Raw genomic sequence first — 12,340 nt, forward strand, 5'->3', positions numbered from 1 at the left:
ATTGCAGGTCATACGTTCCACTCAAATTTTTGGATTGTTCCCTTACTGACAATAGACGTTATTTTAGGTATAAATTTTTTGGTACAACACGACACATTTATTGACTTTCAAAATTCCTATTTAATGTTAAAGGATGAAAAGGTACAACTGGCATTAGAATATCAGCACGCTTTATCTGCAGAAGAACAGGCATTTAATCGAACAGAGGTCATTTTGACATCGCGTAACATACACTGTCATTCCATATTGTTCACAGATACGTATGTACACAACCACAATACACCAGACGAAGCCGACTATGACGTTATGCAAACGTTTTCTGAGAAGGTAAAACAGAGCACTGCAAATACAGATGACGAACGCACTCAACTACGCAATTTTCTTTTACAGCTAGTTCCAGTTTTTGACATCATCCCTGGTACTATGTCCGGTTTTATGTATGAATTTCAAGTTAAACAGCACGACACATTTAAAGCCAAATATTATCCCATTCCATATATTCACAGAGAACAAGTTAAGAAAGAATTGCGAGCTATGCTTGACCAAGGTATTATTGAACCGGCAGTTAGTCTGTACATAAACCCGCTCCATACTGTTAAGAAAAAAGATGGCTCACTCCGCCTCGTACTTGATTCGCGTCATGTCAACGACATTATTATCAATGAACCAGATCGCCCACAGACACTAGAAGAGCTTTTACAGAAATATCATGGTACTGCTCTTTATTCCACATTAGATCAGAAATCGGGACTCTGGCAAATTCAGCTCCATCCGAACTGCAGAAAGTACACAGCATTTCTCTATTTTGGGGACTGTTATCAATTTTGCAAATTACCGTTCGGTTTAACAATTTCTTCAGCAGCATTTATTCGCTGTTTGATTACTATACTTCCGACAGAACTTAAAGACAGATAACAACATATGTAGAAGACATCTTTATCGCAGTAGCTAACTGGTCTGAACACAATTTGATTCTGGAACAACTGTTGTAAACTTTTCGGGCACAAGGACTCACAGTTAATCTTAGCAAATCGCACTTTGGCAAAACTTCCATAAAATTTCTTGGACATGTAATTTCAGCAGAAGGCATTGCGCCTGACCCGGAAAAACGTCAAGCTTTACGTGACATTACTGTTCCAACGACAAAGAAACAACTACACATCTTTCTGGGATTAATTAACTTTTTTCGTAAATTTATTCATTCCTCTGCTTTAGACACCCCTAGATTACGCCAGTTGACGGGTAAAAACGCTATTTGGTCCTGGGATAGCCAAGCACATTCTGAATTTGTTAATTTGAAACATGCCTTGTTCAACGCACCACTTTTATCACACCCAGATCCTACCAGAAATTTTTCCATTGCCACCGACAGTTCCAACACTGCTTTAGGCGTACACATTTTTCAGGAAATTGAAGAAGACGGTATTACAGTAATTAAAAACATCGCTTTTACAAGTCGCCTGCTGAACGGAATTATTTTGTTACAGAACTGGAAACATTGTGTGTTGTATGGGCATTTACCAGATATAGGCATTTTCTTTATTAAAGACAAATCACCGCTCGCACACATCCTAGAGCTATACAGTTTTTACTTTCCGCTAAATTTACACATGACAGATTAAGCAGATGGAAACTTTTTTTACAGGAATTTAATCTTACAAATGTTCACATTCCCGGTACACAAAACATTGTAGCAGACGCACTATCCTGTTCTCTCAGCAACAATCAGCAAGACATCGCAACCAATTTCTGCCAAGCAAATTTTAGCCTCATGTTTATTCAACAAGTTTCATTTGAAACTTCATTTCGTCGTCATTACGAGACATAGCACAATAGCAGAGCAAAGACAACGTATGGAAAGAAATTGAACACCTTTGGCAAGATAGGAATAACCTTACCATTAGAAACCATTACACTGTACGCAATAAGATTCTGTTTCGCCGCTCCCACTCCGACAGCAAGAAGTGGTTATTATGTATTCCTGACGAACTTGTTAACAAATTAATTTGGTATACTCATTTACGTTATGCACATTATGGAGCCAGAAAATGTTTTCTTATTTTGAGAAACACCTGTTATTTTGCCAACATGGAGAAACATATTCGACGATTTTTAGCGTCATGTAAAATCTGTCAGAAAGCTAAACCAGACACGACTTTACATATTCCTCCGTTACATCCCATTGTACCGCTTTAATTGAGACATATGGCCGCTGTAGACAAAATCTAGTTCGAATGCATTTGTAAAACATTTTTTATTTCATGTAGGGCATGTGTTGAAAGTAATTTCTGACAATGGATCACAATTTCGATCTGCGATATGGACACGTATGTTACGAGCTAGAAACATTTCTCCTTTCTGTATACCCACGTATTACGCTCCGTCGAACCCTTCGGAACGATTGATGAAAGAAATTGGTAAACTATGTAGAATATACTGCCATAAAAAACATATTGATTGGGATACACACATACTCTCATTCCAGGATGTAATTAACTTCATACCAAATGAATCTACTATGCTATCTCCGACTGTTATATTGAAAAATGTTGAACCACCCAACAAAATTAAAGAATTAGTATCTTTTCCTACATATCGTCGACTACGCCACCTATGAAATAATTGACATTGCGCTCAACAACATCAAACGTGCCGCAGAGCGCCGGAGAAGACAGCAAAAACAGGTTTGTACACGCCGTCACTTTCACATTGGACAGAAGATATTAGTACGCACACATTTTTTATCCAACAGAGGAAAGAGTAGATTCAGTAAATTTGAGCTTCTAGACGCAGGTCCATATAGAATTCGCAGCATTCTCCACCCAAATGTAGTACATGTCGAAACAATGAGAACCAGAAAAAGCAAGGGTAATCACCATATTTCCGATATTAAACCCTTTATTGAACGAACATACTTTATGATTTATCACATTGTAATGCCATTTCCTGATATTTATATGACCACTTACGCAATTATATCTATGTGACTACTTACTGATGATGATCGAATGTTTTCTTGGCAAGTTCCTGGCAAGGTAAGGGTAGCAGGTAGCTTTTCCTGTCGTTATACGGTACATCAGAACGTGCACATTTTCCATTTTTTTAAAGTATATATGATGGTTTTCCTATCGAAAGATGAATTTTTGTCTGTATGCACTATGAAATCTTTAAGATATAACAAACACCAGTTGACTTTGACATTTTGCCTTATGATATCTCAGTATCTTGAGTATTCTAGATTTTTTTGCTACTACATTATGATATTGTGTGTGCAGTTTCGCACTTGAAAACTGTCTATGTTTTTGGCCTAATACGTTTTCTGTCATGCTATGCTGCATGCTTAGTCATATCACTAGAAACAAGTTTTCATTTTATGTGTATATGATTTAAATGCAAGATATTAATCCATATTCATCATTTTCAGAAAGCAATAACGTGTAAAAGAAATAAATTAAACAAACCACAGTGGTTTACTAAGAAATGGAAATTTCACCATCGGAATGAATGAAAGAAAATACAATACTTTGCGATGAAGAGTAAACGGATCAGAATTAACAAGCATTAACAAGAATATGTTATACTCAGCATATGATAGCAGTCTTGACTAATTATTTTTCTTTCAGAATACGAGGTGATTATTGCAGGCTGTCAGACAGAACTACACATGTTAATTTTAGTGATGAAATATGCTGGAAGTAAGAAACTTTATAATATATAAAATAGTGAATGATAATGAATAGTTGTATGAAGTAAATGGTAATATGAATACTGAATAGTCAATTTTTGCAGATGATAATAAATGATGATGAATAGTTGTATGAAGAATATGGTAATATGAATAATGAAGTTTTTCTTTGCAGATGATGATAATGATGAAGTTTATATATTTTCTATTAGTTAAGAAATGCTATGTAGTTATTTAAGTATTTGCTGCAGTTCTTTTTGACAGTGTGTCATATTTCGCATAGTATAATGACTGAATGCTTTGGGAAAGACATTTAGAATACATACATATTAAGTACACGTTTCATTACCTGTTAATTAGAAGTTTACTGCTTTTCAGCATAATATACATTTGTTCTTTCAGCTCAATAATCCACTTTGTATTTTTTTTTCAGGAGAAGCTTTCCATGATATTAATATGCTACAAGCACTTAGTTATTTACCGGTTCTAGTACTTGCATTTTTTTTAACCCAGTTGTCTCCGTCATTCATGAATGTGATCGCATATACTTTACTTGTTTCATAACGTTGCTACAGCTGACTCATGACGAATGACGTTATTAATCCTTATTTCCAGCAATAAGTCAAAAGCAAATATCTTCATGCCCTAGTAATTGACTATCAATCCCAATGCAATGCATTGCTAGCATAAAAAAATTATTACTAGTCCCAACTATTAGCAGTATACAACTAAATAATGCTACCAGTTTAAGATATGTTTCTAGTCCTAAATATAATGAAAATTTTTCTAATGTATTGATTCCATTATGTCTATGTATTATTGGACTACAGACCTTGGGTACTATTTCCAATGTCTTACATGTTAAATATGTCTTATGTCAGTTGCATGATATCATATATAAACACTAGCAGCTTAATGCTACATGCAATAACTCCTGTTTTGAATTATGACTTCTGAATAATGCATAATAAATGTTTTGTAACTGGCCAACGAGTGCCAATAATTACTGTAATGAGATGACTTATGATGTCAAAGATTACTGTAATGAGATGACTTATGCCTAAATGCTATGCCAATAATTACTGTAATGAGATGACTTATGAATGATGTTATGTAATACTCCATAAATACTACATAAATGCTTTGTAACTGGCCAATGAGTGCCAATAATTACCGCAATGACATGACTTCTTAATAATGTTTTGTTATACTCTATAAATGCTATGCCAATGATTACTGCAATGAGATGACTTATGAATGATGTTATGCAATACTCCATACATACTACATAAATGCTTTGTAACTAGCCAATGAGTATCAATAATTATTCAAATCGGTTGATACACTAGTGTAATTCTGAATGATGAGTAGCAAAAGATTTAATGTATCCTTCACCTTATGACCTAATTACCACCAGTTACTGCGATATCTGTATGTCCTGTCCATCCTCATGCTCATGGAGCAGTATATTTGGTTTGTGCACCGATTATACGTTGATGTAAGAGTATGGATTCTACAAGAATGTGGTGTTGATACATCAAGCTGTCTACCACCTTGAACGATGGAGATGTCATTATGGTCCTACTGTTTGTGTAACTAATGTACTACCATAATGGTATCATATTATTACAACATTTCAGTGTCGTGGCTGCACTGATAAATACTTCGGAGAAGAGAACTTCAGATTGTCTCACTTGGTGTTGTGCTTCTGTATAAAGATATGGACTTTTAGTGCAGCTATGTGCAACTCACTGTGCTACAACCATGATGCTATCCTTCCCATTCCTTTCCTAGTTCTTATACAATGCTAAAGACTTTTACAGTGTGTATGCCGTTTATCTCATCTCTTAATGTGATCAGTTCATGTAAAGATGCTAAAGACTTCTACAGTGTTTGTGCACTTTATTTCATTTCTCAATATGTTTAAATTCTTGTAAAATGGTAAAGACTTATACAGTGCATGTGCACTTTATTTCATTTCTCAATGTGTTTAAATTCTTGTAATATGGTAAAGACTTATTCATTTGTTAGTATGTTCTGCACTCATTGTGTATACACTTTATCATTTCTTACTATGTTCTGTACTCAGTTCGGGTGCACTCTATTTCATTTCTTAATATGTTTTGTACTTATATTATTTATCAATAATGTTAGGTTTATGTATATACTCTGTGGCTGTAGACTACGCAGACTAAATAGATTATAGAAAAATTTGTTGCTCATGGCAAGTCCAATTGACTCACCATCGCTGCCAAATTTTTACCCCCCACCAGTCGAGGGTTATGTAAGAAGTCCATGACTAAGGAACTTATTGCTAGCACACTCGAGCACATGTAATTTCGATGGATTGCTCACGCGCTGCCTGCAATATGTAAGCTATAAGAGAATCTCAGACCAGAGAGCAGTGTTGGCTGCAGTAACAGCAGTGTCAGTAGGAGTAAGTAGTAGCTAGCAGTCGTGTGTATGGAGCTGGCTGGGTCAGTCGTGGGGAGCGTTGGCAGTGCCTGAGCGATGTAATATAAGGTAAAAGCAGCTGCGCGCTCATGTAGTTAGTTACAACAAAATTTGTACTATTGTTATCTCAAGTCCCATGTAACTGTTTCAAAAAATCTTTTATTAATTATCCTTTTTATAAAATTAACTTTTTGATAATCTTTCATCTAAATTTAAAGAATTTACTAATTTCTGCCATCATTGGTCATCCTGATTATCGTAAAGAAAAATCAGTCGTTTTCTTTTATACATGACAAATCTAGCGGCCAGCATTGCACTGGGCTGTGCCAGAAAAATTTCTTATAGGAGCAGATACATATATGTGTTATCCGGCGACTTCACTGAAGTAAGAATTTTCTGTTTATTCAGAATGATCTTTCAGGGCCATGACGCAGCACTGCTGATGTCCAAATTTACCAGTTTAGATTCACAGTTAGTTAATTATTGAAAGGTTATATATGAGTCAAATTGTTATTAGGAGATTAGTGATATTGTATTATTGGTAGTTTACAGAATGTATCTGTGTGGAGGTTACACTGAATGTGAGTGTTATACATATTTTTACTGGTGGAAGGTTACAACTTGCGTTATTTCTCATACGTAATTTGTGCAACGAATGGTATCTAGCGATTGAAAAAAAAAAAAAAAGAGGAGCTCATTTTCGTTTCCAGGCAAGATCGTCGGGCAGACGCTCTTAATTCTAAGCGTAATTCAATTCGCTGACGTCTGACTGTTGTAGAATTATGGGACATGCTTTATGCTCAGATATTACGAGGTTTTAGGAGAACGAAAATCTCTATGAAAATTATCACGGGTTATGGAAACAGAAATCTGGCGTTATTCAGCCCTCTCTGTGTTTCCATAAGATTTTTGGCGCCATCGACTTCGTCGTCCACGCCGTCTGGATACAGTCACATTTATCCGGTCTAACAATACCACCACTGGCAAAGTAGGTTAGAAATCAGATTGATAATGTTGCTCACGCAGCATATGTTAGCTTTATCGGGTAACAACAAAGTTATTGACTGTGGATGGTATCGTCAGAATGGAAATAATGAAGTCACTGTAAAAAAGTCATTGATTTTGGCACTTATCTTGAATGGATTCGCACGTAGATTTCGTCGAAGTTGTTATGGCTCATCTTGTTGATTCTAGGGTGATTCAACTTTGACTGCTGGAAGGTCCAGATCTGTATTTTAGCAATATTTGAAGACCTAACAAATGCGTTTTCAGGAAATTCTTAATGATCAAACAATCCCAGATCAGAACAATGGTATGGTAGGAATAATTTTTGACTTGGTGTTCACGATCCACATTTTTATTATACTTCTTGTAAAATTTACATATACTTCTTCTTAATTGTCACGTCAACAAGAAAACAGTTTTGTATCAATCTTCATATATTTAATTTCCACTTTAGCCAAACACAAGACTTGACTGTTCTTTTACAAAGCGAAATAACAACTTAACTTCTGCAAAGTGAAACAAAGACTGCTCTTTGCGCATTCGCGCCAAAACGGTTGCAAGTAAGTCAAAGATTATGACAGTCTCACAGAAATGAATACACCCAAGAACCATATCACTGTAATATATCGATACGTCGGAGTACCTATACATTAATAAAACCAAATGTGAATATTGTCACATAAATATGTCTGTTACTTCGCAGAAAAGTAGTACGATATTACTGGTATCGAGAACTGGGGTTGGTCTGCCGTAATGGTCACGTAAATAAAGAACCATTACACCGGGAACCCGCAAACATTTTTCCATGAAGGCACTGCCGCCTTGTCTCACAGTCGGATATATGATTTAACAGTTATGGCTATTACTTTATAAATAATCTGTCTAGTTTTCATTTGACTGCCAATTATAGTACAGCATGCAACTGCATTATGCCCAAGATAACCTGCGTTTGTAATATATGCAATCATTCCCAGAAAACATCATATAATTTTAAAACACAAAATCCTTTTAAAATACAAAAACTGGAAAGTTGCACAGGTCATACCAATATTCAAGAAAGGTAGTAGGGGAAATCCACTAAACTACATGCCCATATCATTAACGTTGGTATGCAGCAGGATTTTGGAACATATATTCCGTTCGAATATTATGAATTACCTCGAAGAAAACGGTCTATTGACACACTGTCAGCGTGGACTTAGAAAACATCGTTCTTGTGAAACATAACTATCTATTTACTTGCATGAAGTGTTGAGTGCTATTGACAAGGGATTTCAGATCGATTCCGCATTTCTGGATTTCCGGAAGGCTTTTGATACTGTACCACAGAAGCGGCTCGTAGTGAAATTGCGTGCTTATGGAATATCGTCTCAGTTACGTGACTGGATTTGTGATTTCCTGTCAGAGAGGTCACAATTCGTAGTAACTGACGGAAAGTCATCGGGTAAAACAGAAATGATTTCTGGCGTTCCCCGAGGTAGTACAATAGGTCCTCTGCAGTTCCTTATCTATAGAAACTATTTGGTAGACAATCTGAGCAGCCGCCTTAGGTTGTCTGCAGATGACGCTGTCGTTTATCGACTAACCGTCATCAGAAGATCAAAACAAACTGCAAAACGATTTAGAAAAGATATCTATATGGTGCGAAAATTGGCAGTTGACCCTAGATAACGAAACGTGTGAGGTCATCCACATGTGCTAAAAGGAATACGTTAAACGTCCGTTACACGATAAATAAGTCAAATGTAAAGGCCGTTAATTTAGCTAAATACATAGGAATTACAATCACGAACAACTTAAAATGGAAGGAACACATAGAAAATGTTGTGGGGAATGCTAATAAAAGACTGCGTTTTATTGGGAGGACACTTAGAAAATGTAACAGATCTACTAACGAGACTGCCTACACTACGCTTGTCCGTCTCTCATTTAGAATACAGCTTCGCGGTGTGGAATTCTTACCAGATAGGATTGACGGAGTACATCGAAAAAGTTCAGAGAAGGGCAGCAGTTTTTGTAATATAGCGAAATATGGGAGAGAGTGTGTCACACAAATGATACAGAATTAGGGTTGTACATAATTAAAACAAAGGCGTTTTTCGTTGCGACGGAATCTTCTCACGAAATTCTAATCACCAACTTTCTCCTCCAAATGCGATAGTATTTTGTTGACACCGACATACATAGGAAGAAATTATCACCATGATAAAATGATGGAAAGCAGAACTTGTACGGAAGGATATAGGGGTTCGTTCTTTCAGCGTGCTATACGAGTTTGGAAAAAAAAGAGAGTTGTGAAGGTGGTTCGTTGGACCCTCCGCCAGGCACTTAAATGTGATTTGCAGAGTACCCATGTAGATGTAGATGTACAACTTATGCTCAATCTGCTCTCACTGATTCTTTACGCATTCTGTGTTCGTGAAAACACATTCAGACTCACATCACGCAGTACTCTTGCGTGTGTTTTCCTTCGGTTGATCTACCCTTTTGGGATTATTTTAATACACTTTTCGTTCCAGATGCCCTCACAGATAAAAGTCACTTGCAGAAAAGTTTGGCTAACGACGCGGCTACGATCCTTTCCTTATTCTACATTCTTCTGCGAAATTGTAATGAAGATGAAATAGGAATTCACGTCTTGTTAGACACTTAGTTCCATCTTGCTGAAAAAAACAGTGTTTCCATTCAAGTTTCTGAGAAGTTCTCGAAAGTTTGAAGATAAAAGATTTGTATTGACTGTGGTTTCAAAGAAAATCGGGCGATAAACAGACTGTCAGAAATCACGCACTTCAGTCCATTTTTTTGTCTTGAAAATCAATTTGATTCTCAATGTGGGGCTTTTCGTTGGGTCAGTAGGGCTAAATTTGGCTGTTCGCATGATCATAAAGATGAATTCGAGCTTTATCACTCACAAAATACAGTTTCCTCTCAAGTTCGCCATCCACAATCCTTTTAGTCTACCACTCGCAGTACTTCAGGTTTAAGGATTAAAGTGCAAGTGACAAGATGTACGGGTTAACATGTGTGCGTCGCAAAAGCCTGATGAGAGAATATCACTAATTGCAGCAAAACGCTTGGAACCGTTTCCAGATTCCGACTTGAAGGCTTACGGGTACAGCTGGAATTAATGGCCATTTTGATATCAGTTTATGAAAACCACTTTTTGCAGGAGTACTGGCATTCGGGACTTGTTCAAGAAAAATTTCCCGTTCCGGTAAATGGACCAGTAGGGATATAAGCTTCTACTAAACACACTCTTGCATTCACATAATGTCATACATTACTTGAATAAACCACTGATTTTGTAGCAACAACTTAATCTACACTGAAGTGACAAAGAAACTGGTACACCTGCTTAATGGAGTGTAGGGCCACTACGAGATCGCAGAAGTGCCGCAACACGACGTCGCATGAACTCGACTAATGTCTGAAGCAATGCTGGAGGGAATTAACACTATGAGTCCTGCAGGGCTTGCATAAATTCGCAAGAGTACGAGGGGATGGAGATCACTTCTGAACAGCACGTTGCAAGGCATCCCAGATATGCTCAATAAAGTTCTTGTCTGGGGAGTTTGATTGCCAGCGGAAAAGTTTAAACTCAGAAGAGTGTTCCTGGAGCCACTCTGTAGCAATTCTGTAAGTGTGGGCATGGAATTGTCCTGCTGGAATTGCTCAAGTCCGTCGGATTGCACGATGGACATGAATGGATGCAGGTCATCAGACAAGATGCTTACGTACGTGTCACCTGTCAGAGTCGTATCTAGACGTATCAGGAGTCCCGTATCACTCCAACTGCACACGCCCCACACCATTACAGAGTATCCACCAGCTTCAACAGTCCCCTGCTGATATGCAGGATCCATGAATTCATGAGGGTCTCTTCATACCCGTACACGTCCATCCGCTCGATACAATTTGAAACGAGACTCATACGACTACGCAACACGTTTCCAGTCATCAACAGTACAATTTCAGTGTTGACGGGCGCAAGCGGGGCATAAAGTTTTATGTCGTGCAGTCACCACCAATCCCCGAGTGGGCCCACGGCTCAGAAAGCCCATATCGATGATGTTCGTTGAATGGTTCGGACACTGACTCTTGTTGATGGCCCAGCATTGAAATCTGCAGCAATTTGCGGAAGAGTTGCACTTCTGTCACATTCAACGATACTCTTCAGTATTCGTTGGTTCCGTTCTTGCAGGATCTTTTTACGGCTGCAGCAATGTCGGAGATGTTTTAGCGGATTCCTAGTATTCACGGTATACTCGTGAAATAATCGTAAGGGGAAATTCCCACTTCATGCTATGTCCCATCGCTCATGCGCCTACTATAACACCACGTTCAAACTCATTTAAATCTTGAAAACCCTGCCATTGCAGCAGCAGTAATCGATCCAACAACTGTGCCAGACACTTGTCATATATAGGGGTTGCCGACCGCAGCGCCGTATTCTGCCTTTTTACATATCTCTGTATTTGAATACGCATGCCTATACCACTTTCTTTGGCGCTTCCGTGTATAACATGTTACCTCGTCCGTCAAGTGGTCTGAGACAGGAAGAGGGGATAACAATAAAATCAAAACGTGTTGCTTATGGGGCGGTGTCACATTCATCTTAGATTTAGTGTTTGTAAATATACGGTTTGGACGAGGTACGACCATGATTTCGAAATTTGTGAGTAACCGTCCATGCCCACCGGCCTTCTCATAACACATCCCACCTCGTTAATGGGTATACAAAGAGCCACTATTCAATAACACTGTTCTACAAAAAAAACCTTTTTTCTATTTCTGATAAAAAATATTGTGATCCTAGTTGTATTTTGAGTGCTGAATTGAAAACTGTTTTTGGTTTTTTTCTGTCAGGGATAGTTTATGAGTAATCGCAATTTTATTTCTCTTTTCAGTTTCTAATATAGTGCAGCAAACGTGAGGTGACATTCGACAAACAAATGCACATCTTTATGATGTTATAAGTTCATCACATTAATGGAGGGTGGGATCTACCATATAACACAGTAACCTTTGTGTATACTCTTTGAAGCATTTATTTGACATGAGAAATTACTGAAAATTGACAAACAATGAGCCACTGCCTTGTAATGCACATCACTTTTTTCTCTTGTATTGTGAATCTTTCTACTTTCGAATGATATTCCATGCAATAATCTGCTAACATAGAAGGTACCCACTTCC

The sequence above is a fragment of the Schistocerca cancellata genome, chromosome 7, assembly GCF_023864275.1.
Source record: "Schistocerca cancellata isolate TAMUIC-IGC-003103 chromosome 7, iqSchCanc2.1, whole genome shotgun sequence".
Taxonomy (NCBI): domain Eukaryota; kingdom Metazoa; phylum Arthropoda; class Insecta; order Orthoptera; family Acrididae; genus Schistocerca; species Schistocerca cancellata.